Raw genomic sequence first — 20,415 nt, 5'->3', positions numbered from 1 at the left:
CTGCCGTTTCTCCCCCAACCGACGGCACTGCACTGACATAACTAAACAATGCATGGCTTCTTCTGACGCAGACCCAGCCCTAGCACCGTAAAATTTCTGATGGACCCATCATTAGCTGAAGTCGCATAACACTTGGAACACTACCCGTAGCAGGGGTCATTGTTTGGACTCTTTTTTTTTTTTTTTTTTTTTTTTAAATTGCGCTTTAAACAAAAAGTATTGCGTCAATGCAACTGAACAACATTAATTAGGAACACAGTGCGTCAAAAAGCAAAATGACAGTTAAAGGCATTTCGTTATTGAACTCTTTGATGACATCATTCAGCTAAGTTCAGTTTTAAATAGTATCTGTGCAATAATTTGCAATCAAGTCAACGATATCTCTGTACATGAAGTGTCCCAAGCTCCGCCTGCCAGAGGCGACAGAGGCAAGAAACCAAAACTCGATCGGTGAAAGGATGGAGAAAAAACCCGGTGAGAAACCAGGCTCAGTCGGGGAGACAGTTCTCCCCTTGTCAGACGAAACCAGTAGATCAGCTCCAGGCTGCAGGAATGTCAGACTGTGCAGAAGAATCATCTGTTTCCTGTGGTCTTGTCCAGGTGGTCTTTACAGGGGATTTGTATCTGCGGCTCATCTAGTTGTCACGGTCTCCGCTGTGTTTCTGGGCCATAGAGGTCCTTTCTAGGTGTTGATCCACCATCTTCTCTGGATACGGACTGGATCCGGGTGACTGAAGCGGATACAGACTGGATCTGGTGGCTACGGTGACCTCGGAATAAGGGATTTCTTTAAAAGACTTTTTTTTTCATATAAGATTTTATCCAACTTTTCAGATAGAGGCATGAGAAAGAGATTGCCTTGATTGGGCTTTTGGTTATTGGTGGGCCGAGGGGACTTTTTTGAGTTTTACTCCTCCGTTTTGGAGTGGGGGGGGGGGGTGCTGACGAAACACATGTGGGCAGGCGTTGTCACCCTTGATGACCCTTGGCGAGCGTAGTAGTTTAACAGAGGCAGCGCACAGGCCCGAGCGTTTGGAGACACAGCTCGAGTTTCTCTTCATTGTCGCATAAATCTTTCGCCTTTTACTAAAGATTTCCGTGGAGGGGAACTTTTGCGAGTGACCTGTATTTTTGGGTGCTCTGCTCACTGCAGAGCTACATCGAAATGTCAAGAGCAGAATCAGTTTGACCGTCCGCCAGCATGCTGCGAGAGGGCTTGCCACTGGTCACCGTCTGAATGGGCACTCTCTGCGTTTGACCACTTCGTGTTTATTTAGCCGGATGGGAAGGCAGCGTTTTCTTGTACGTGACGGGATGCAAATTCTTGAAGGCTCTCTTTAGTGACGGGTCCAAACAAAGATCTCATCTGCTCCTCTAGCCCTATCGGCGACTCGTGCACTTCGAGCCTTCTTAGTGACGGCGCAAGTTGCTGACTGCCTACTGCGTTGGTGGTATAGTGGTGAGCATAGCTGCCTTCCAAGCAGTTGACCCGGGTTCGATTCCCGGCCAACGCATGTCCTTTGGCTCGGGCTGACGTCGAAGCAGAACTCCCTCTGTGACCTGTGCCTCCACCCAAAACTTTTGGATGGAATAATATCGGATGGACCCATCATTAGCTGAAGTCGCATAACACTTGCAACACTACCCGTAGCAGGGGTCATTGTTTGGACTCTTTTTTTTTTTTTTTTTTTTTTTTAAATTGCGCTTTAAACAAAAAGTATTGTGTCAATGCAACTGAACAATATTAATTAGGAACACAGTGCGTCAAAAAGCAAAATGACAGTTAAAGGCATTTCGTTATTGATACTGTCCACTATACTAACGAGGAGCCGTGCATGCTGCCGTTTCTCCCCCAACCGACGGCACTGCACTGACATAACTAAACAATGCATGGCTTCTTCTGACGCAGACCCAGCCCTAGCACCGTAAAATTTCTGATGGACCCATCATTAGCTGAAGTCGCATAACACTTGGAACACTACCCGTAGCAGGGGTCATTGTTTGGACTCTTTTTTTTTTTTTTTTTTTTTTTAAATTGCGCTTTAAACAAAAAGTATTGCGTCAATGCAACTGAACAACATTAATTAGGAACACAGTGCGTCAAAAAGCAAAATGACAGTTAAAGGCATTTCGTTATTGAACTCTTTGATGACATCATTCAGCTAAGTTCAGTTTTAAATAGTATCTGTGCAATAATTTGCAATCAAGTCAACGATATCTCTGTACATGAAGTGTCCCAAGCTCCGCCTGCCAGAGGCGACAGAGGCAAGAAACCAAAACTCGATCGGTGAAAGGATGGAGAAAAAACCCGGTGAGAAACCAGGCTCAGTCGGGGAGACAGTTCTCCCCTTGTCAGACGAAACCAGTAGATCAGCTCCAGGCTGCAGGAATGTCAGACTGTGCAGAAGAATCATCTGTTTCCTGTGGTCTTGTCCAGGTGGTCTTTACAGGGGATTTGTATCTGCGGCTCATCTAGTTGTCACGGTCTCCGCTGTGTTTCTGGGCCATAGAGGTCCTTTCTAGGTGTTGATCCACCATCTTCTCTGGATACGGACTGGATCCGGGTGACTGAAGCGGATACAGACTGGATCTGGTGGCTACGGTGACCTCGGAATAAGGGATTTCTTTAAAAGACTTTTTTTTTCATATAAGATTTTATCCAACTTTTCAGATAGAGGCATGAGAAAGAGATTGCCTTGATTGGGCTTTTGGTTATTGGTGGGCCGAGGGGACTTTTTTGAGTTTTACTCCTCCGTTTTGGAGTGGGGGGGGGGGGGTGCTGACGAAACACATGTGGGCAGGCGTTGTCACCCTTGATGACCCTTGGCGAGCGTAGTAGTTTAACAGAGGCAGCGCACAGGCCCGAGCGTTTGGAGACACAGCTCGAGTTTCTCTTCATTGTCGCATAAATCTTTCGCCTTTTACTAAAGATTTCCGTGGAGGGGAACTTTTGCGAGTGACCTGTATTTTTGGGTGCTCTGCTCACTGCAGAGCTACATCGAAATGTCAAGAGCAGAATCAGTTTGACCGTCCGCCAGCATGCTGCGAGAGGGCTTGCCACTGGTCATCGTCTGAATGGGCACTCTCTGCGTTTGACCACTTCGTGTTTATTTAGCCGGATGGGAAGGCAGCGTTTTCTTGTACGTGACGGGATGCAAATTCTTGAAGGCTCTCTTTAGTGACGGGTCCAAACAAAGATCTCATCTGCTCCTCTAGCCCTATCGGCGACTCGTGCACTTCGAGCCTTCTTAGTGACGGCGCAAGTTGCTGACTGCCTACTGCGTTGGTGGTATAGTGGTGAGCATAGCTGCCTTCCAAGCAGTTGACCCGGGTTCGATTCCCGGCCAACGCATGTCCTTTGGCTCGGGCTGACGTCGAAGCAGAACTCCCTCTGTGACCTGTGCCTCCACCCAAAACTTTTGGATGGAATAATATCGGATGGACCCATCATTAGCTGAAGTCGCATAACACTTGCAACACTACCCGTAGCAGGGGTCATTGTTTGGACTCTTTTTTTTTTTTTTTTTTTTTTTTTAATTGCGCTTTAAACAAAAAGTATTGTGTCAATGCAACTGAACAATATTAATTAGGAACACAGTGCGTCAAAAAGCAAAATGACAGTTAAAGGCATTTCGTTATTGATACTGTCCACTATACTAACGAGGAGCCGTGCATGCTGCCGTTTCTCCCCCAACCGACGGCACTGCACTGACATAACTAAACAATGCATGGCTTCTTCTGACGCAGACCCAGCCCTAGCACCGTAAAATTTCTGATGGACCCATCATTAGCTGAAGTCGCATAACACTTGGAACACTACCCGTAGCAGGGGTCATTGTTTGGACTCTTTTTTTTTTTTTTTTTTTTTTTTAAATTGCGCTTTAAACAAAAAGTATTGCGTCAATGCAACTGAACAACATTAATTAGGAACACAGTGCGTCAAAAAGCAAAATGACAGTTAAAGGCATTTCGTTATTGAACTCTTTGATGACATCATTCAGCTAAGTTCAGTTTTAAATAGTATCTGTGCAATAATTTGCAATCAAGTCAACGATATCTCTGTACATGAAGTGTCCCAAGCTCCGCCTGCCAGAGGCGACAGAGGCAAGAAACCAAAACTCGATCGGTGAAAGGATGGAGAAAAAACCCGGTGAGAAACCAGGCTCAGTCGGGGAGACAGTTCTCCCCTTGTCAGACGAAACCAGTAGATCAGCTCCAGGCTGCAGGAATGTCAGACTGTGCAGAAGAATCATCTGTTTCCTGTGGTCTTGTCCAGGTGGTCTTTACAGGGGATTTGTATCTGCGGCTCATCTAGTTGTCACGGTCTCCGCTGTGTTTCTGGGCCATAGAGGTCCTTTCTAGGTGTTGATCCACCATCTTCTCTGGATACGGACTGGATCCGGGTGACTGAAGCGGATACAGACTGGATCTGGTGGCTACGGTGACCTCGGAATAAGGGATTTCTTTAAAAGACTTTTTTTTTCATATAAGATTTTATCCAACTTTTCAGATAGAGGCATGAGAAAGAGATTGCCTTGATTGGGCTTTTGGTTATTGGTGGGCCGAGGGGACTTTTTTGAGTTTTACTCCTCCGTTTTGGAGTGGGGGGGGGGGGTGCTGACGAAACACATGTGGGCAGGCGTTGTCACCCTTGATGACCCTTGGCGAGCGTAGTAGTTTAACAGAGGCAGCGCACAGGCCCGAGCGTTTGGAGACACAGCTCGAGTTTCTCTTCATTGTCGCATAAATCTTTCGCCTTTTACTAAAGATTTCCGTGGAGGGGAACTTTTGCGAGTGACCTGTATTTTTGGGTGCTCTGCTCACTGCAGAGCTACATCGAAATGTCAAGAGCAGAATCAGTTTGACCGTCCGCCAGCATGCTGCGAGAGGGCTTGCCACTGGTCATCGTCTGAATGGGCACTCTCTGCGTTTGACCACTTCGTGTTTATTTAGCCGGATGGGAAGGCAGCGTTTTCTTGTACGTGACGGGATGCAAATTCTTGAAGGCTCTCTTTAGTGACGGGTCCAAACAAAGATCTCATCTGCTCCTCTAGCCCTATCGGCGACTCGTGCACTTCGAGCCTTCTTAGTGACGGCGCAAGTTGCTGACTGCCTACTGCGTTGGTGGTATAGTGGTGAGCATAGCTGCCTTCCAAGCAGTTGACCCGGGTTCGATTCCCGGCCAACGCATGTCCTTTGGCTCGGGCTGACGTCGAAGCAGAACTCCCTCTGTGACCTGTGCCTCCACCCAAAACTTTTGGATGGAATAATATCGGATGGACCCATCATTAGCTGAAGTCGCATAACACTTGCAACACTACCCGTAGCAGGGGTCATTGTTTGGACTCTTTTTTTTTTTTTTTTTTTTTTTTAAATTGCGCTTTAAACAAAAAGTATTGTGTCAATGCAACTGAACAATATTAATTAGGAACACAGTGCGTCAAAAAGCAAAATGACAGTTAAAGGCATTTCGTTATTGATACTGTCCACTATACTAACGAGGAGCCGTGCATGCTGCCGTTTCTCCCCCAACCGACGGCACTGCACTGACATAACTAAACAATGCATGGCTTCTTCTGACGCAGACCCAGCCCTAGCACCGTAAAATTTCTGATGGACCCATCATTAGCTGAAGTCGCATAACACTTGGAACACTACCCGTAGCAGGGGTCATTGTTTGGACTCTTTTTTTTTTTTTTTTTTTTTTTAAATTGCGCTTTAAACAAAAAGTATTGCGTCAATGCAACTGAACAACATTAATTAGGAACACAGTGCGTCAAAAAGCAAAATGACAGTTAAAGGCATTTCGTTATTGAACTCTTTGATGACATCATTCAGCTAAGTTCAGTTTTAAATAGTATCTGTGCAATAATTTGCAATCAAGTCAACGATATCTCTGTACATGAAGTGTCCCAAGCTCCGCCTGCCAGAGGCGACAGAGGCAAGAAACCAAAACTCGATCGGTGAAAGGATGGAGAAAAAACCCGGTGAGAAACCAGGCTCAGTCGGGGAGACAGTTCTCCCCTTGTCAGACGAAACCAGTAGATCAGCTCCAGGCTGCAGGAATGTCAGACTGTGCAGAAGAATCATCTGTTTCCTGTGGTCTTGTCCAGGTGGTCTTTACAGGGGATTTGTATCTGCGGCTCATCTAGTTGTCACGGTCTCCGCTGTGTTTCTGGGCCATAGAGGTCCTTTCTAGGTGTTGATCCACCATCTTCTCTGGATACGGACTGGATCCGGGTGACTGAAGCGGATACAGACTGGATCTGGTGGCTACGGTGACCTCGGAATAAGGGATTTCTTTAAAAGACTTTTTTTTTCATATAAGATTTTATCCAACTTTTCAGATAGAGGCATGAGAAAGAGATTGCCTTGATTGGGCTTTTGGTTATTGGTGGGCCGAGGGGACTTTTTTGAGTTTTACTCCTCCGTTTTGGAGTGGGGGGGGGGGGTGCTGACGAAACACATGTGGGCAGGCGTTGTCACCCTTGATGACCCTTGGCGAGCGTAGTAGTTTAACAGAGGCAGCGCACAGGCCCGAGCGTTTGGAGACACAGCTCGAGTTTCTCTTCATTGTCGCATAAATCTTTCGCCTTTTACTAAAGATTTCCGTGGAGGGGAACTTTTGCGAGTGACCTGTATTTTTGGGTGCTCTGCTCACTGCAGAGCTACATCGAAATGTCAAGAGCAGAATCAGTTTGACCGTCCGCCAGCATGCTGCGAGAGGGCTTGCCACTGGTCATCGTCTGAATGGGCACTCTCTGCGTTTGACCACTTCGTGTTTATTTAGCCGGATGGGAAGGCAGCGTTTTCTTGTACGTGACGGGATGCAAATTCTTGAAGGCTCTCTTTAGTGACGGGTCCAAACAAAGATCTCATCTGCTCCTCTAGCCCTATCGGCGACTCGTGCACTTCGAGCCTTCTTAGTGACGGCGCAAGTTGCTGACTGCCTACTGCGTTGGTGGTATAGTGGTGAGCATAGCTGCCTTCCAAGCAGTTGACCCGGGTTCGATTCCCGGCCAACGCATGTCCTTTGGCTCGGGCTGACGTCGAAGCAGAACTCCCTCTGTGACCTGTGCCTCCACCCAAAACTTTTGGATGGAATAATATCGGATGGACCCATCATTAGCTGAAGTCGCATAACACTTGCAACACTACCCGTAGCAGGGGTCATTGTTTGGACTCTTTTTTTTTTTTTTTTTTTTTTTTTAATTGCGCTTTAAACAAAAAGTATTGTGTCAATGCAACTGAACAATATTAATTAGGAACACAGTGCGTCAAAAAGCAAAATGACAGTTAAAGGCATTTCGTTATTGATACTGTCCACTATACTAACGAGGAGCCGTGCATGCTGCCGTTTCTCCCCCAACCGACGGCACTGCACTGACATAACTAAACAATGCATGGCTTCTTCTGACGCAGACCCAGCCCTAGCACCGTAAAATTTCTGATGGACCCATCATTAGCTGAAGTCGCATAACACTTGGAACACTACCCGTAGCAGGGGTCATTGTTTGGACTCTTTTTTTTTTTTTTTTTTTTTTTTAAATTGCGCTTTAAACAAAAAGTATTGCGTCAATGCAACTGAACAACATTAATTAGGAACACAGTGCGTCAAAAAGCAAAATGACAGTTAAAGGCATTTCGTTATTGAACTCTTTGATGACATCATTCAGCTAAGTTCAGTTTTAAATAGTATCTGTGCAATAATTTGCAATCAAGTCAACGATATCTCTGTACATGAAGTGTCCCAAGCTCCGCCTGCCAGAGGCGACAGAGGCAAGAAACCAAAACTCGATCGGTGAAAGGATGGAGAAAAAACCCGGTGAGAAACCAGGCTCAGTCGGGGAGACAGTTCTCCCCTTGTCAGACGAAACCAGTAGATCAGCTCCAGGCTGCAGGAATGTCAGACTGTGCAGAAGAATCATCTGTTTCCTGTGGTCTTGTCCAGGTGGTCTTTACAGGGGATTTGTATCTGCGGCTCATCTAGTTGTCACGGTCTCCGCTGTGTTTCTGGGCCATAGAGGTCCTTTCTAGGTGTTGATCCACCATCTTCTCTGGATACGGACTGGATCCGGGTGACTGAAGCGGATACAGACTGAATCTGGTGGCTACGGTGACCTCGGAATAAGGGATTTCTTTAAAAGACTTTTTTTTTCATATAAGATTTTATCCAACTTTTCAGATAGAGGCATGAGAAAGAGATTGCCTTGATTGGGCTTTTGGTTATTGGTGGGCCGAGGGGACTTTTTTGAGTTTTACTCCTCCGTTTTGGAGTGGGGGGGGGGGGGTGCTGACGAAACACATGTGGGCAGGCGTTGTCACCCTTGATGACCCTTGGCGAGCGTAGTAGTTTAACAGAGGCAGCGCACAGGCCCGAGCGTTTGGAGACACAGCTCGAGTTTCTCTTCATTGTCGCATAAATCTTTCGCCTTTTACTAAAGATTTCCGTGGAGGGGAACTTTTGCGAGTGACCTGTATTTTTGGGTGCTCTGCTCACTGCAGAGCTACATCGAAATGTCAAGAGCAGAATCAGTTTGACCGTCCGCCAGCATGCTGCGAGAGGGCTTGCCACTGGTCATCGTCTGAATGGGCACTCTCTGCGTTTGACCACTTCGTGTTTATTTAGCCGGATGGGAAGGCAGCGTTTTCTTGTACGTGACGGGATGCAAATTCTTGAAGGCTCTCTTTAGTGACGGGTCCAAACAAAGATCTCATCTGCTCCTCTAGCCCTATCGGCGACTCGTGCACTTCGAGCCTTCTTAGTGACGGCGCAAGTTGCTGACTGCCTACTGCGTTGGTGGTATAGTGGTGAGCATAGCTGCCTTCCAAGCAGTTGACCCGGGTTCGATTCCCGGCCAACGCATGTCCTTTGGCTCGGGCTGACGTCGAAGCAGAACTCCCTCTGTGACCTGTGCCTCCACCCAAAACTTTTGGATGGAATAATATCGGATGGACCCATCATTAGCTGAAGTCGCATAACACTTGCAACACTACCCGTAGCAGGGGTCATTGTTTGGACTCTTTTTTTTTTTTTTTTTTTTTTTTAAATTGCGCTTTAAACAAAAAGTATTGTGTCAATGCAACTGAACAATATTAATTAGGAACACAGTGCGTCAAAAAGCAAAATGACAGTTAAAGGCATTTCGTTATTGATACTGTCCACTATACTAACGAGGAGCCGTGCATGCTGCCGTTTCTCCCCCAACCGACGGCACTGCACTGACATAACTAAACAATGCATGGCTTCTTCTGACGCAGACCCAGCCCTAGCACCGTAAAATTTCTGATGGACCCATCATTAGCTGAAGTCGCATAACACTTGGAACACTACCCGTAGCAGGGGTCATTGTTTGGACTCTTTTTTTTTTTTTTTTTTTTTTTAAATTGCGCTTTAAACAAAAAGTATTGCGTCAATGCAACTGAACAACATTAATTAGGAACACAGTGCGTCAAAAAGCAAAATGACAGTTAAAGGCATTTCGTTATTGAACTCTTTGATGACATCATTCAGCTAAGTTCAGTTTTAAATAGTATCTGTGCAATAATTTGCAATCAAGTCAACGATATCTCTGTACATGAAGTGTCCCAAGCTCCGCCTGCCAGAGGCGACAGAGGCAAGAAACCAAAACTCGATCGGTGAAAGGATGGAGAAAAAACCCGGTGAGAAACCAGGCTCAGTCGGGGAGACAGTTCTCCCCTTGTCAGACGAAACCAGTAGATCAGCTCCAGGCTGCAGGAATGTCAGACTGTGCAGAAGAATCATCTGTTTCCTGTGGTCTTGTCCAGGTGGTCTTTACAGGGGATTTGTATCTGCGGCTCATCTAGTTGTCACGGTCTCCGCTGTGTTTCTGGGCCATAGAGGTCCTTTCTAGGTGTTGATCCACCATCTTCTCTGGATACGGACTGGATCCGGGTGACTGAAGCGGATACAGACTGGATCTGGTGGCTACGGTGACCTCGGAATAAGGGATTTCTTTAAAAGACTTTTTTTTTCATATAAGATTTTATCCAACTTTTCAGATAGAGGCATGAGAAAGAGATTGCCTTGATTGGGCTTTTGGTTATTGGTGGGCCGAGGGGACTTTTTTGAGTTTTACTCCTCCGTTTTGGAGTGGGGGGGGGGGGTGCTGACGAAACACATGTGGGCAGGCGTTGTCACCCTTGATGACCCTTGGCGAGCGTAGTAGTTTAACAGAGGCAGCGCACAGGCCCGAGCGTTTGGAGACACAGCTCGAGTTTCTCTTCATTGTCGCATAAATCTTTCGCCTTTTACTAAAGATTTCCGTGGAGGGGAACTTTTGCGAGTGACCTGTATTTTTGGGTGCTCTGCTCACTGCAGAGCTACATCGAAATGTCAAGAGCAGAATCAGTTTGACCGTCCGCCAGCATGCTGCGAGAGGGCTTGCCACTGGTCATCGTCTGAATGGGCACTCTCTGCGTTTGACCACTTCGTGTTTATTTAGCCGGATGGGAAGGCAGCGTTTTCTTGTACGTGACGGGATGCAAATTCTTGAAGGCTCTCTTTAGTGACGGGTCCAAACAAAGATCTCATCTGCTCCTCTAGCCCTATCGGCGACTCGTGCACTTCGAGCCTTCTTAGTGACGGCGCAAGTTGCTGACTGCCTACTGCGTTGGTGGTATAGTGGTGAGCATAGCTGCCTTCCAAGCAGTTGACCCGGGTTCGATTCCCGGCCAACGCATGTCCTTTGGCTCGGGCTGACGTCGAAGCAGAACTCCCTCTGTGACCTGTGCCTCCACCCAAAACTTTTGGATGGAATAATATCGGATGGACCCATCATTAGCTGAAGTCGCATAACACTTGCAACACTACCCGTAGCAGGGGTCATTGTTTGGACTCTTTTTTTTTTTTTTTTTTTTTTTTTAATTGCGCTTTAAACAAAAAGTATTGTGTCAATGCAACTGAACAATATTAATTAGGAACACAGTGCGTCAAAAAGCAAAATGACAGTTAAAGGCATTTCGTTATTGATACTGTCCACTATACTAACGAGGAGCCGTGCATGCTGCCGTTTCTCCCCCAACCGACGGCACTGCACTGACATAACTAAACAATGCATGGCTTCTTCTGACGCAGACCCAGCCCTAGCACCGTAAAATTTCTGATGGACCCATCATTAGCTGAAGTCGCATAACACTTGGAACACTACCCGTAGCAGGGGTCATTGTTTGGACTCTTTTTTTTTTTTTTTTTTTTTTTTAAATTGCGCTTTAAACAAAAAGTATTGCGTCAATGCAACTGAACAACATTAATTAGGAACACAGTGCGTCAAAAAGCAAAATGACAGTTAAAGGCATTTCGTTATTGAACTCTTTGATGACATCATTCAGCTAAGTTCAGTTTTAAATAGTATCTGTGCAATAATTTGCAATCAAGTCAACGATATCTCTGTACATGAAGTGTCCCAAGCTCCGCCTGCCAGAGGCGACAGAGGCAAGAAACCAAAACTCGATCGGTGAAAGGATGGAGAAAAAACCCGGTGAGAAACCAGGCTCAGTCGGGGAGACAGTTCTCCCCTTGTCAGACGAAACCAGTAGATCAGCTCCAGGCTGCAGGAATGTCAGACTGTGCAGAAGAATCATCTGTTTCCTGTGGTCTTGTCCAGGTGGTCTTTACAGGGGATTTGTATCTGCGGCTCATCTAGTTGTCACGGTCTCCGCTGTGTTTCTGGGCCATAGAGGTCCTTTCTAGGTGTTGATCCACCATCTTCTCTGGATACGGACTGGATCCGGGTGACTGAAGCGGATACAGACTGGATCTGGTGGCTACGGTGACCTCGGAATAAGGGATTTCTTTAAAAGACTTTTTTTTTCATATAAGATTTTATCCAACTTTTCAGATAGAGGCATGAGAAAGAGATTGCCTTGATTGGGCTTTTGGTTATTGGTGGGCCGAGGGGACTTTTTTGAGTTTTACTCCTCCGTTTTGGAGTGGGGGGGGGGGGTGCTGACGAAACACATGTGGGCAGGCGTTGTCACCCTTGATGACCCTTGGCGAGCGTAGTAGTTTAACAGAGGCAGCGCACAGGCCCGAGCGTTTGGAGACACAGCTCGAGTTTCTCTTCATTGTCGCATAAATCTTTCGCCTTTTACTAAAGATTTCCGTGGAGGGGAACTTTTGCGAGTGACCTGTATTTTTGGGTGCTCTGCTCACTGCAGAGCTACATCGAAATGTCAAGAGCAGAATCAGTTTGACCGTCCGCCAGCATGCTGCGAGAGGGCTTGCCACTGGTCACCGTCTGAATGGGCACTCTCTGCGTTTGACCACTTCGTGTTTATTTAGCCGGATGGGAAGGCAGCGTTTTCTTGTACGTGACGGGATGCAAATTCTTGAAGGCTCTCTTTAGTGACGGGTCCAAACAAAGATCTCATCTGCTCCTCTAGCCCTATCGGCGACTCGTGCACTTCGAGCCTTCTTAGTGACGGCGCAAGTTGCTGACTGCCTACTGCGTTGGTGGTATAGTGGTGAGCATAGCTGCCTTCCAAGCAGTTGACCCGGGTTCGATTCCCGGCCAACGCATGTCCTTTGGCTCGGGCTGACGTCGAAGCAGAACTCCCTCTGTGACCTGTGCCTCCACCCAAAACTTTTGGATGGAATAATATCGGATGGACCCATCATTAGCTGAAGTCGCATAACACTTGCAACACTACCCGTAGCAGGGGTCATTGTTTGGACTCTTTTTTTTTTTTTTTTTTTTTTTTAAATTGCGCTTTAAACAAAAAGTATTGTGTCAATGCAACTGAACAATATTAATTAGGAACACAGTGCGTCAAAAAGCAAAATGACAGTTAAAGGCATTTCGTTATTGATACTGTCCACTATACTAACGAGGAGCCGTGCATGCTGCCGTTTCTCCCCCAACCGACGGCACTGCACTGACATAACTAAACAATGCATGGCTTCTTCTGACGCAGACCCAGCCCTAGCACCGTAAAATTTCTGATGGACCCATCATTAGCTGAAGTCGCATAACACTTGGAACACTACCCGTAGCAGGGGTCATTGTTTGGACTCTTTTTTTTTTTTTTTTTTTTTTTAAATTGCGCTTTAAACAAAAAGTATTGCGTCAATGCAACTGAACAACATTAATTAGGAACACAGTGCGTCAAAAAGCAAAATGACAGTTAAAGGCATTTCGTTATTGAACTCTTTGATGACATCATTCAGCTAAGTTCAGTTTTAAATAGTATCTGTGCAATAATTTGCAATCAAGTCAACGATATCTCTGTACATGAAGTGTCCCAAGCTCCGCCTGCCAGAGGCGACAGAGGCAAGAAACCAAAACTCGATCGGTGAAAGGATGGAGAAAAAACCCGGTGAGAAACCAGGCTCAGTCGGGGAGACAGTTCTCCCCTTGTCAGACGAAACCAGTAGATCAGCTCCAGGCTGCAGGAATGTCAGACTGTGCAGAAGAATCATCTGTTTCCTGTGGTCTTGTCCAGGTGGTCTTTACAGGGGATTTGTATCTGCGGCTCATCTAGTTGTCACGGTCTCCGCTGTGTTTCTGGGCCATAGAGGTCCTTTCTAGGTGTTGATCCACCATCTTCTCTGGATACGGACTGGATCCGGGTGACTGAAGCGGATACAGACTGGATCTGGTGGCTACGGTGACCTCGGAATAAGGGATTTCTTTAAAAGACTTTTTTTTTCATATAAGATTTTATCCAACTTTTCAGATAGAGGCATGAGAAAGAGATTGCCTTGATTGGGCTTTTGGTTATTGGTGGGCCGAGGGGACTTTTTTGAGTTTTACTCCTCCGTTTTGGAGTGGGGGGGGGGGGGTGCTGACGAAACACATGTGGGCAGGCGTTGTCACCCTTGATGACCCTTGGCGAGCGTAGTAGTTTAACAGAGGCAGCGCACAGGCCCGAGCGTTTGGAGACACAGCTCGAGTTTCTCTTCATTGTCGCATAAATCTTTCGCCTTTTACTAAAGATTTCCGTGGAGGGGAACTTTTGCGAGTGACCTGTATTTTTGGGTGCTCTGCTCACTGCAGAGCTACATCGAAATGTCAAGAGCAGAATCAGTTTGACCGTCCGCCAGCATGCTGCGAGAGGGCTTGCCACTGGTCATCGTCTGAATGGGCACTCTCTGCGTTTGACCACTTCGTGTTTATTTAGCCGGATGGGAAGGCAGCGTTTTCTTGTACGTGACGGGATGCAAATTCTTGAAGGCTCTCTTTAGTGACGGGTCCAAACAAAGATCTCATCTGCTCCTCTAGCCCTATCGGCGACTCGTGCACTTCGAGCCTTCTTAGTGACGGCGCAAGTTGCTGACTGCCTACTGCGTTGGTGGTATAGTGGTGAGCATAGCTGCCTTCCAAGCAGTTGACCCGGGTTCGATTCCCGGCCAACGCATGTCCTTTGGCTCGGGCTGACGTCGAAGCAGAACTCCCTCTGTGACCTGTGCCTCCACCCAAAACTTTTGGATGGAATAATATCGGATGGACCCATCATTAGCTGAAGTCGCATAACACTTGCAACACTACCCGTAGCAGGGGTCATTGTTTGGACTCTTTTTTTTTTTTTTTTTTTTTTTTTAATTGCGCTTTAAACAAAAAGTATTGTGTCAATGCAACTGAACAATATTAATTAGGAACACAGTGCGTCAAAAAGCAAAATGACAGTTAAAGGCATTTCGTTATTGATACTGTCCACTATACTAACGAGGAGCCGTGCATGCTGCCGTTTCTCCCCCAACCGACGGCACTGCACTGACATAACTAAACAATGCATGGCTTCTTCTGACGCAGACCCAGCCCTAGCACCGTAAAATTTCTGATGGACCCATCATTAGCTGAAGTCGCATAACACTTGGAACACTACCCGTAGCAGGGGTCATTGTTTGGACTCTTTTTTTTTTTTTTTTTTTTTTTTAAATTGCGCTTTAAACAAAAAGTATTGCGTCAATGCAACTGAACAACATTAATTAGGAACACAGTGCGTCAAAAAGCAAAATGACAGTTAAAGGCATTTCGTTATTGAACTCTTTGATGACATCATTCAGCTAAGTTCAGTTTTAAATAGTATCTGTGCAATAATTTGCAATCAAGTCAACGATATCTCTGTACATGAAGTGTCCCAAGCTCCGCCTGCCAGAGGCGACAGAGGCAAGAAACCAAAACTCGATCGGTGAAAGGATGGAGAAAAAACCCGGTGAGAAACCAGGCTCAGTCGGGGAGACAGTTCTCCCCTTGTCAGACGAAACCAGTAGATCAGCTCCAGGCTGCAGGAATGTCAGACTGTGCAGAAGAATCATCTGTTTCCTGTGGTCTTGTCCAGGTGGTCTTTACAGGGGATTTGTATCTGCGGCTCATCTAGTTGTCACGGTCTCCGCTGTGTTTCTGGGCCATAGAGGTCCTTTCTAGGTGTTGATCCACCATCTTCTCTGGATACGGACTGGATCCGGGTGACTGAAGCGGATACAGACTGGATCTGGTGGCTACGGTGACCTCGGAATAAGGGATTTCTTTAAAAGACTTTTTTTTTCATATAAGATTTTATCCAACTTTTCAGATAGAGGCATGAGAAAGAGATTGCCTTGATTGGGCTTTTGGTTATTGGTGGGCCGAGGGGACTTTTTTGAGTTTTACTCCTCCGTTTTGGAGTGGGGGGGGGGGGTGCTGACGAAACACATGTGGGCAGGCGTTGTCACCCTTGATGACCCTTGGCGAGCGTAGTAGTTTAACAGAGGCAGCGCACAGGCCCGAGCGTTTGGAGACACAGCTCGAGTTTCTCTTCATTGTCGCATAAATCTTTCGCCTTTTACTAAAGATTTCCGTGGAGGGGAACTTTTGCGAGTGACCTGTATTTTTGGGTGCTCTGCTCACTGCAGAGCTACATCGAAATGTCAAGAGCAGAATCAGTTTGACCGTCCGCCAGCATGCTGCGAGAGGGCTTGCCACTGGTCATCGTCTGAATGGGCACTCTCTGCGTTTGACCACTTCGTGTTTATTTAGCCGGATGGGAAGGCAGCGTTTTCTTGTACGTGACGGGATGCAAATTCTTGAAGGCTCTCTTTAGTGACGGGTCCAAACAAAGATCTCATCTGCTCCTCTAGCCCTATCGGCGACTCGTGCACTTCGAGCCTTCTTAGTGACGGCGCAAGTTGCTGACTGCCTACTGCGTTGGTGGTATAGTGGTGAGCATAGCTGCCTTCCAAGCAGTTGACCCGGGTTCGATTCCCGGCCAACGCATGTCCTTTGGCTCGGGCTGACGTCGAAGCAGAACTCCCTCTGTGACCTGTGCCTCCACCCAAAACTTTTGGATGGAATAATATCGGATGGACCCATCATTAGCTGAAGTCGCATAACACTTGCAACACTACCCGTAGCAGGGGTCATTGTTTGGACTCTTTTTTTTTTTTTTTTTTTTTTTTAAATTGCGCTTTAAACAAAAAGTATTGTGTCAATGCAACTGAACAATATTAATTAGGAACACAGTGCGTCAAAAAGCAAAATGACAGTTAAAGGCATTTCGTTATTGATACTGTCCACTATACTAACGAGGAGCCGTGCATGCTGCCGTTTCTCCCCCAACCGACGGCACTGCACTGACATAACTAAACAATGCATGGCTTCTTCTGACGCAGACCCAGCCCTAGCACCGTAAAATTTCTGATGGACCCATCATTAGCTGAAGTCGCATAACACTTGGAACACTACCCGTAGCAGGGGTCATTGTTTGGACTCTTTTTTTTTTTTTTTTTTTTTTTAAATTGCGCTTTAAACAAAAAGTATTGCGTCAATGCAACTGAACAACATTAATTAGGAACACAGTGCGTCAAAAAGCAAAATGACAGTTAAAGGCATTTCGTTATTGAACTCTTTGATGACATCATTCAGCTAAGTTCAGTTTTAAATAGTATCTGTGCAATAATTTGCAATCAAGTCAACGATATCTCTGTACATGAAGTGTCCCAAGCTCCGCCTGCCAGAGGCGACAGAGGCAAGAAACCAAAACTCGATCGGTGAAAGGATGGAGAAAAAACCCGGTGAGAAACCAGGCTCAGTCGGGGAGACAGTTCTCCCCTTGTCAGACGAAACCAGTAGATCAGCTCCAGGCTGCAGGAATGTCAGACTGTGCAGAAGAATCATCTGTTTCCTGTGGTCTTGTCCAGGTGGTCTTTACAGGGGATTTGTATCTGCGGCTCATCTAGTTGTCACGGTCTCCGCTGTGTTTCTGGGCCATAGAGGTCCTTTCTAGGTGTTGATCCACCATCTTCTCTGGATACGGACTGGATCCGGGTGACTGAAGCGGATACAGACTGGATCTGGTGGCTACGGTGACCTCGGAATAAGGGATTTCTTTAAAAGACTTTTTTTTTCATATAAGATTTTATCCAACTTTTCAGATAGAGGCATGAGAAAGAGATTGCCTTGATTGGGCTTTTGGTTATTGGTGGGCCGAGGGGACTTTTTTGAGTTTTACTCCTCCGTTTTGGAGTGGGGGGGGGGGGGTGCTGACGAAACACATGTGGGCAGGCGTTGTCACCCTTGATGACCCTTGGCGAGCGTAGTAGTTTAACAGAGGCAGCGCACAGGCCCGAGCGTTTGGAGACACAGCTCGAGTTTCTCTTCATTGTCGCATAAATCTTTCGCCTTTTACTAAAGATTTCCGTGGAGGGGAACTTTTGCGAGTGACCTGTATTTTTGGGTGCTCTGCTCACTGCAGAGCTACATCGAAATGTCAAGAGCAGAATCAGTTTGACCGTCCGCCAGCATGCTGCGAGAGGGCTTGCCACTGGTCATCGTCTGAATGGGCACTCTCTGCGTTTGACCACTTCGTGTTTATTTAGCCGGATGGGAAGGCAGCGTTTTCTTGTACGTGACGGGATGCAAATTCTTGAAGGCTCTCTTTAGTGACGGGTCCAAACAAAGATCTCATCTGCTCCTCTAGCCCTATCGGCGACTCGTGCACTTCGAGCCTTCTTAGTGACGGCGCAAGTTGCTGACTGCCTACTGCGTTGGTGGTATAGTGGTGAGCATAGCTGCCTTCCAAGCAGTTGACCCGGGTTCGATTCCCGGCCAACGCATGTCCTTTGGCTCGGGCTGACGTCGAAGCAGAACTCCCTCTGTGACCTGTGCCTCCACCCAAAACTTTTGGATGGAATAATATCGGATGGACCCATCATTAGCTGAAGTCGCATAACACTTGCAACACTACCCGTAGCAGGGGTCATTGTTTGGACTCTTTTTTTTTTTTTTTTTTTTTTTTTAATTGCGCTTTAAACAAAAAGTATTGTGTCAATGCAACTGAACAATATTAATTAGGAACACAGTGCGTCAAAAAGCAAAATGACAGTTAAAGGCATTTCGTTATTGATACTGTCCACTATACTAACGAGGAGCCGTGCATGCTGCCGTTTCTCCCCCAACCGACGGCACTGCACTGACATAACTAAACAATGCATGGCTTCTTCTGACGCAGACCCAGCCCTAGCACCGTAAAATTTCTGATGGACCCATCATTAGCTGAAGTCGCATAACACTTGGAACACTACCCGTAGCAGGGGTCATTGTTTGGACTCTTTTTTTTTTTTTTTTTTTTTTTTAAATTGCGCTTTAAACAAAAAGTATTGCGTCAATGCAACTGAACAACATTAATTAGGAACACAGTGCGTCAAAAAGCAAAATGACAGTTAAAGGCATTTCGTTATTGAACTCTTTGATGACATCATTCAGCTAAGTTCAGTTTTAAATAGTATCTGTGCAATAATTTGCAATCAAGTCAACGATATCTCTGTACATGAAGTGTCCCAAGCTCCGCCTGCCAGAGGCGACAGAGGCAAGAAACCAAAACTCGATCGGTGAAAGGATGGAGAAAAAACCCGGTGAGAAACCAGGCTCAGTCGGGGAGACAGTTCTCCCCTTGTCAGACGAAACCAGTAGATCAGCTCCAGGCTGCAGGAATGTCAGACTGTGCAGAAGAATCATCTGTTTCCTGTGGTCTTGTCCAGGTGGTCTTTACAGGGGATTTGTATCTGCGGCTCATCTAGTTGTCACGGTCTCCGCTGTGTTTCTGGGCCATAGAGGTCCTTTCTAGGTGTTGATCCACCATCTTCTCTGGATACGGACTGGATCCGGGTGACTGAAGCGGATACAGACTGAATCTGGTGGCTACGGTGACCTCGGAATAAGGGATTTCTTTAAAAGACTTTTTTTTCATATAAGATTTTATCCAACTTTTCAGATAGAGGCATGAGAAAGAGATTGCCTTGATTGGGCTTTTGGTTATTGGTGGGCCGAGGGGACTTTTTTGAGTTTTACTCCTCCGTTTTGGAGTGGGGGGGGGGGGGTGCTGACGAAACACATGTGGGCAGGCGTTGTCACCCTTGATGACCCTTGGCGAGCGTAGTAGTTTAACAGAGGCAGCGCACAGGCCCGAGCGTTTGGAGACACAGCTCGAGTTTCTCTTCATTGTCGCATAAATCTTTCGCCTTTTACTAAAGATTTCCGTGGAGGGGAACTTTTGCGAGTGACCTGTATTTTTGGGTGCTCTGCTCACTGCAGAGCTACATCGAAATGTCAAGAGCAGAATCAGTTTGACCGTCCGCCAGCATGCTGCGAGAGGGCTTGCCACTGGTCATCGTCTGAATGGGCACTCTCTGCGTTTGACCACTTCGTGTTTATTTAGCCGGATGGGAAGGCAGCGTTTTCTTGTACGTGACGGGATGCAAATTCTTGAAGGCTCTCTTTAGTGACGGGTCCAAACAAAGATCTCATCTGCTCCTCTAGCCCTATCGGCGACTCGTGCACTTCGAGCCTTCTTAGTGACGGCGCAAGTTGCTGACTGCCTACTGCGTTGGTGGTATAGTGGTGAGCATAGCTGCCTTCCAAGCAGTTGACCCGGGTTCGATTCCCGGCCAACGCATGTCCTTTGGCTCGGGCTGACGTCGAAGCAGAACTCCCTCTGTGACCTGTGCCTCCACCCAAAACTTTTGGATGGAATAATATCGGATGGACCCATCATTAGCTGAAGTCGCATAACACTTGCAACACTACCCGTAGCAGGGGTCATTGTTTGGACTCTTTTTTTTTTTTTTTTTTTTTTTTAAATTGCGCTTTAAACAAAAAGTATTGTGTCAATGCAACTGAACAATATTAATTAGGAACACAGTGCGTCAAAAAGCAAAATGACAGTTAAAGGCATTTCGTTATTGATACTGTCCACTATACTAACGAGGAGCCGTGCATGCTGCCGTTTCTCCCCCAACCGACGGCACTGCACTGACATAACTAAACAATGCATGGCTTCTTCTGACGCAGACCCAGCCCTAGCACCGTAAAATTTCTGATGGACCCATCATTAGCTGAAGTCGCATAACACTTGGAACACTACCCGTAGCAGGGGTCATTGTTTGGACTCTTTTTTTTTTTTTTTTTTTTTTTAAAT

General features: G+C 46.5%; 22 non-coding genes across 22 annotated transcripts; all 22 read left to right on the top strand.

Annotated features, from left to right (window-relative positions):
- Positions 1 to 1,042: 1,042 nt before the first annotated feature.
- On the top strand, positions 1,043 to 1,157 carry LOC127980297 (U5 spliceosomal RNA). The gene has a single exon (XR_008159328.1). It is a non-coding gene; the product is annotated as a U5 spliceosomal RNA (small nuclear RNA).
- A 285-nt stretch (positions 1,158 to 1,442) lies between these two features.
- On the top strand, positions 1,443 to 1,514 carry trnag-ucc (transfer RNA glycine (anticodon UCC)). The gene has a single exon. It is a non-coding gene; the product is annotated as a tRNA-Gly (tRNA).
- Positions 1,515 to 2,880: 1,366 nt separating this feature from the next.
- LOC127980296 (U5 spliceosomal RNA) lies at positions 2,881 to 2,995 on the top strand. The gene has a single exon (XR_008159327.1). It is a non-coding gene; the product is annotated as a U5 spliceosomal RNA (small nuclear RNA).
- Positions 2,996 to 3,280: 285 nt separating this feature from the next.
- trnag-ucc (transfer RNA glycine (anticodon UCC)) lies at positions 3,281 to 3,352 on the top strand. Its single transcript has one exon. It is a non-coding gene; the product is annotated as a tRNA-Gly (tRNA).
- Positions 3,353 to 4,718: 1,366 nt separating this feature from the next.
- On the top strand, positions 4,719 to 4,833 carry LOC127980295 (U5 spliceosomal RNA). Its single transcript, XR_008159326.1, has one exon. It is a non-coding gene; the product is annotated as a U5 spliceosomal RNA (small nuclear RNA).
- A 285-nt stretch (positions 4,834 to 5,118) lies between these two features.
- On the top strand, positions 5,119 to 5,190 carry trnag-ucc (transfer RNA glycine (anticodon UCC)). The gene has a single exon. It is a non-coding gene; the product is annotated as a tRNA-Gly (tRNA).
- Positions 5,191 to 6,555: 1,365 nt separating this feature from the next.
- On the top strand, positions 6,556 to 6,670 carry LOC127980294 (U5 spliceosomal RNA). Its single transcript, XR_008159325.1, has one exon. It is a non-coding gene; the product is annotated as a U5 spliceosomal RNA (small nuclear RNA).
- Positions 6,671 to 6,955: 285 nt separating this feature from the next.
- trnag-ucc (transfer RNA glycine (anticodon UCC)) lies at positions 6,956 to 7,027 on the top strand. The gene has a single exon. It is a non-coding gene; the product is annotated as a tRNA-Gly (tRNA).
- Positions 7,028 to 8,394: 1,367 nt separating this feature from the next.
- LOC127980291 (U5 spliceosomal RNA) lies at positions 8,395 to 8,509 on the top strand. Its single transcript, XR_008159323.1, has one exon. It is a non-coding gene; the product is annotated as a U5 spliceosomal RNA (small nuclear RNA).
- Positions 8,510 to 8,794: 285 nt separating this feature from the next.
- Positions 8,795 to 8,866, top strand: trnag-ucc (transfer RNA glycine (anticodon UCC)). Its single transcript has one exon. It is a non-coding gene; the product is annotated as a tRNA-Gly (tRNA).
- Positions 8,867 to 10,231: 1,365 nt separating this feature from the next.
- LOC127980290 (U5 spliceosomal RNA) lies at positions 10,232 to 10,346 on the top strand. The gene has a single exon (XR_008159322.1). It is a non-coding gene; the product is annotated as a U5 spliceosomal RNA (small nuclear RNA).
- A 285-nt stretch (positions 10,347 to 10,631) lies between these two features.
- On the top strand, positions 10,632 to 10,703 carry trnag-ucc (transfer RNA glycine (anticodon UCC)). The gene has a single exon. It is a non-coding gene; the product is annotated as a tRNA-Gly (tRNA).
- Positions 10,704 to 12,069: 1,366 nt separating this feature from the next.
- On the top strand, positions 12,070 to 12,184 carry LOC127980289 (U5 spliceosomal RNA). The gene has a single exon (XR_008159321.1). It is a non-coding gene; the product is annotated as a U5 spliceosomal RNA (small nuclear RNA).
- Positions 12,185 to 12,469: 285 nt separating this feature from the next.
- trnag-ucc (transfer RNA glycine (anticodon UCC)) lies at positions 12,470 to 12,541 on the top strand. Its single transcript has one exon. It is a non-coding gene; the product is annotated as a tRNA-Gly (tRNA).
- Positions 12,542 to 13,907: 1,366 nt separating this feature from the next.
- Positions 13,908 to 14,022, top strand: LOC127980288 (U5 spliceosomal RNA). The gene has a single exon (XR_008159320.1). It is a non-coding gene; the product is annotated as a U5 spliceosomal RNA (small nuclear RNA).
- A 285-nt stretch (positions 14,023 to 14,307) lies between these two features.
- On the top strand, positions 14,308 to 14,379 carry trnag-ucc (transfer RNA glycine (anticodon UCC)). Its single transcript has one exon. It is a non-coding gene; the product is annotated as a tRNA-Gly (tRNA).
- Positions 14,380 to 15,745: 1,366 nt separating this feature from the next.
- Positions 15,746 to 15,860, top strand: LOC127980287 (U5 spliceosomal RNA). The gene has a single exon (XR_008159319.1). It is a non-coding gene; the product is annotated as a U5 spliceosomal RNA (small nuclear RNA).
- Positions 15,861 to 16,145: 285 nt separating this feature from the next.
- Positions 16,146 to 16,217, top strand: trnag-ucc (transfer RNA glycine (anticodon UCC)). Its single transcript has one exon. It is a non-coding gene; the product is annotated as a tRNA-Gly (tRNA).
- Positions 16,218 to 17,583: 1,366 nt separating this feature from the next.
- Positions 17,584 to 17,698, top strand: LOC127980286 (U5 spliceosomal RNA). Its single transcript, XR_008159318.1, has one exon. It is a non-coding gene; the product is annotated as a U5 spliceosomal RNA (small nuclear RNA).
- Positions 17,699 to 17,983: 285 nt separating this feature from the next.
- On the top strand, positions 17,984 to 18,055 carry trnag-ucc (transfer RNA glycine (anticodon UCC)). Its single transcript has one exon. It is a non-coding gene; the product is annotated as a tRNA-Gly (tRNA).
- A 1,366-nt stretch (positions 18,056 to 19,421) lies between these two features.
- LOC127980285 (U5 spliceosomal RNA) lies at positions 19,422 to 19,536 on the top strand. The gene has a single exon (XR_008159317.1). It is a non-coding gene; the product is annotated as a U5 spliceosomal RNA (small nuclear RNA).
- Positions 19,537 to 19,821: 285 nt separating this feature from the next.
- trnag-ucc (transfer RNA glycine (anticodon UCC)) lies at positions 19,822 to 19,893 on the top strand. Its single transcript has one exon. It is a non-coding gene; the product is annotated as a tRNA-Gly (tRNA).
- Positions 19,894 to 20,415: the final 522 nt, after the last annotated feature.

Source organism: Carassius gibelio, chromosome B19 (genome assembly GCF_023724105.1).
Source record: "Carassius gibelio isolate Cgi1373 ecotype wild population from Czech Republic chromosome B19, carGib1.2-hapl.c, whole genome shotgun sequence".
Classification (NCBI taxonomy): domain Eukaryota; kingdom Metazoa; phylum Chordata; class Actinopteri; order Cypriniformes; family Cyprinidae; genus Carassius; species Carassius gibelio.
The sequence above is the reverse complement of the archived record's forward strand: the minus strand, read 5'-3'. Positions and strand labels throughout refer to the sequence as shown.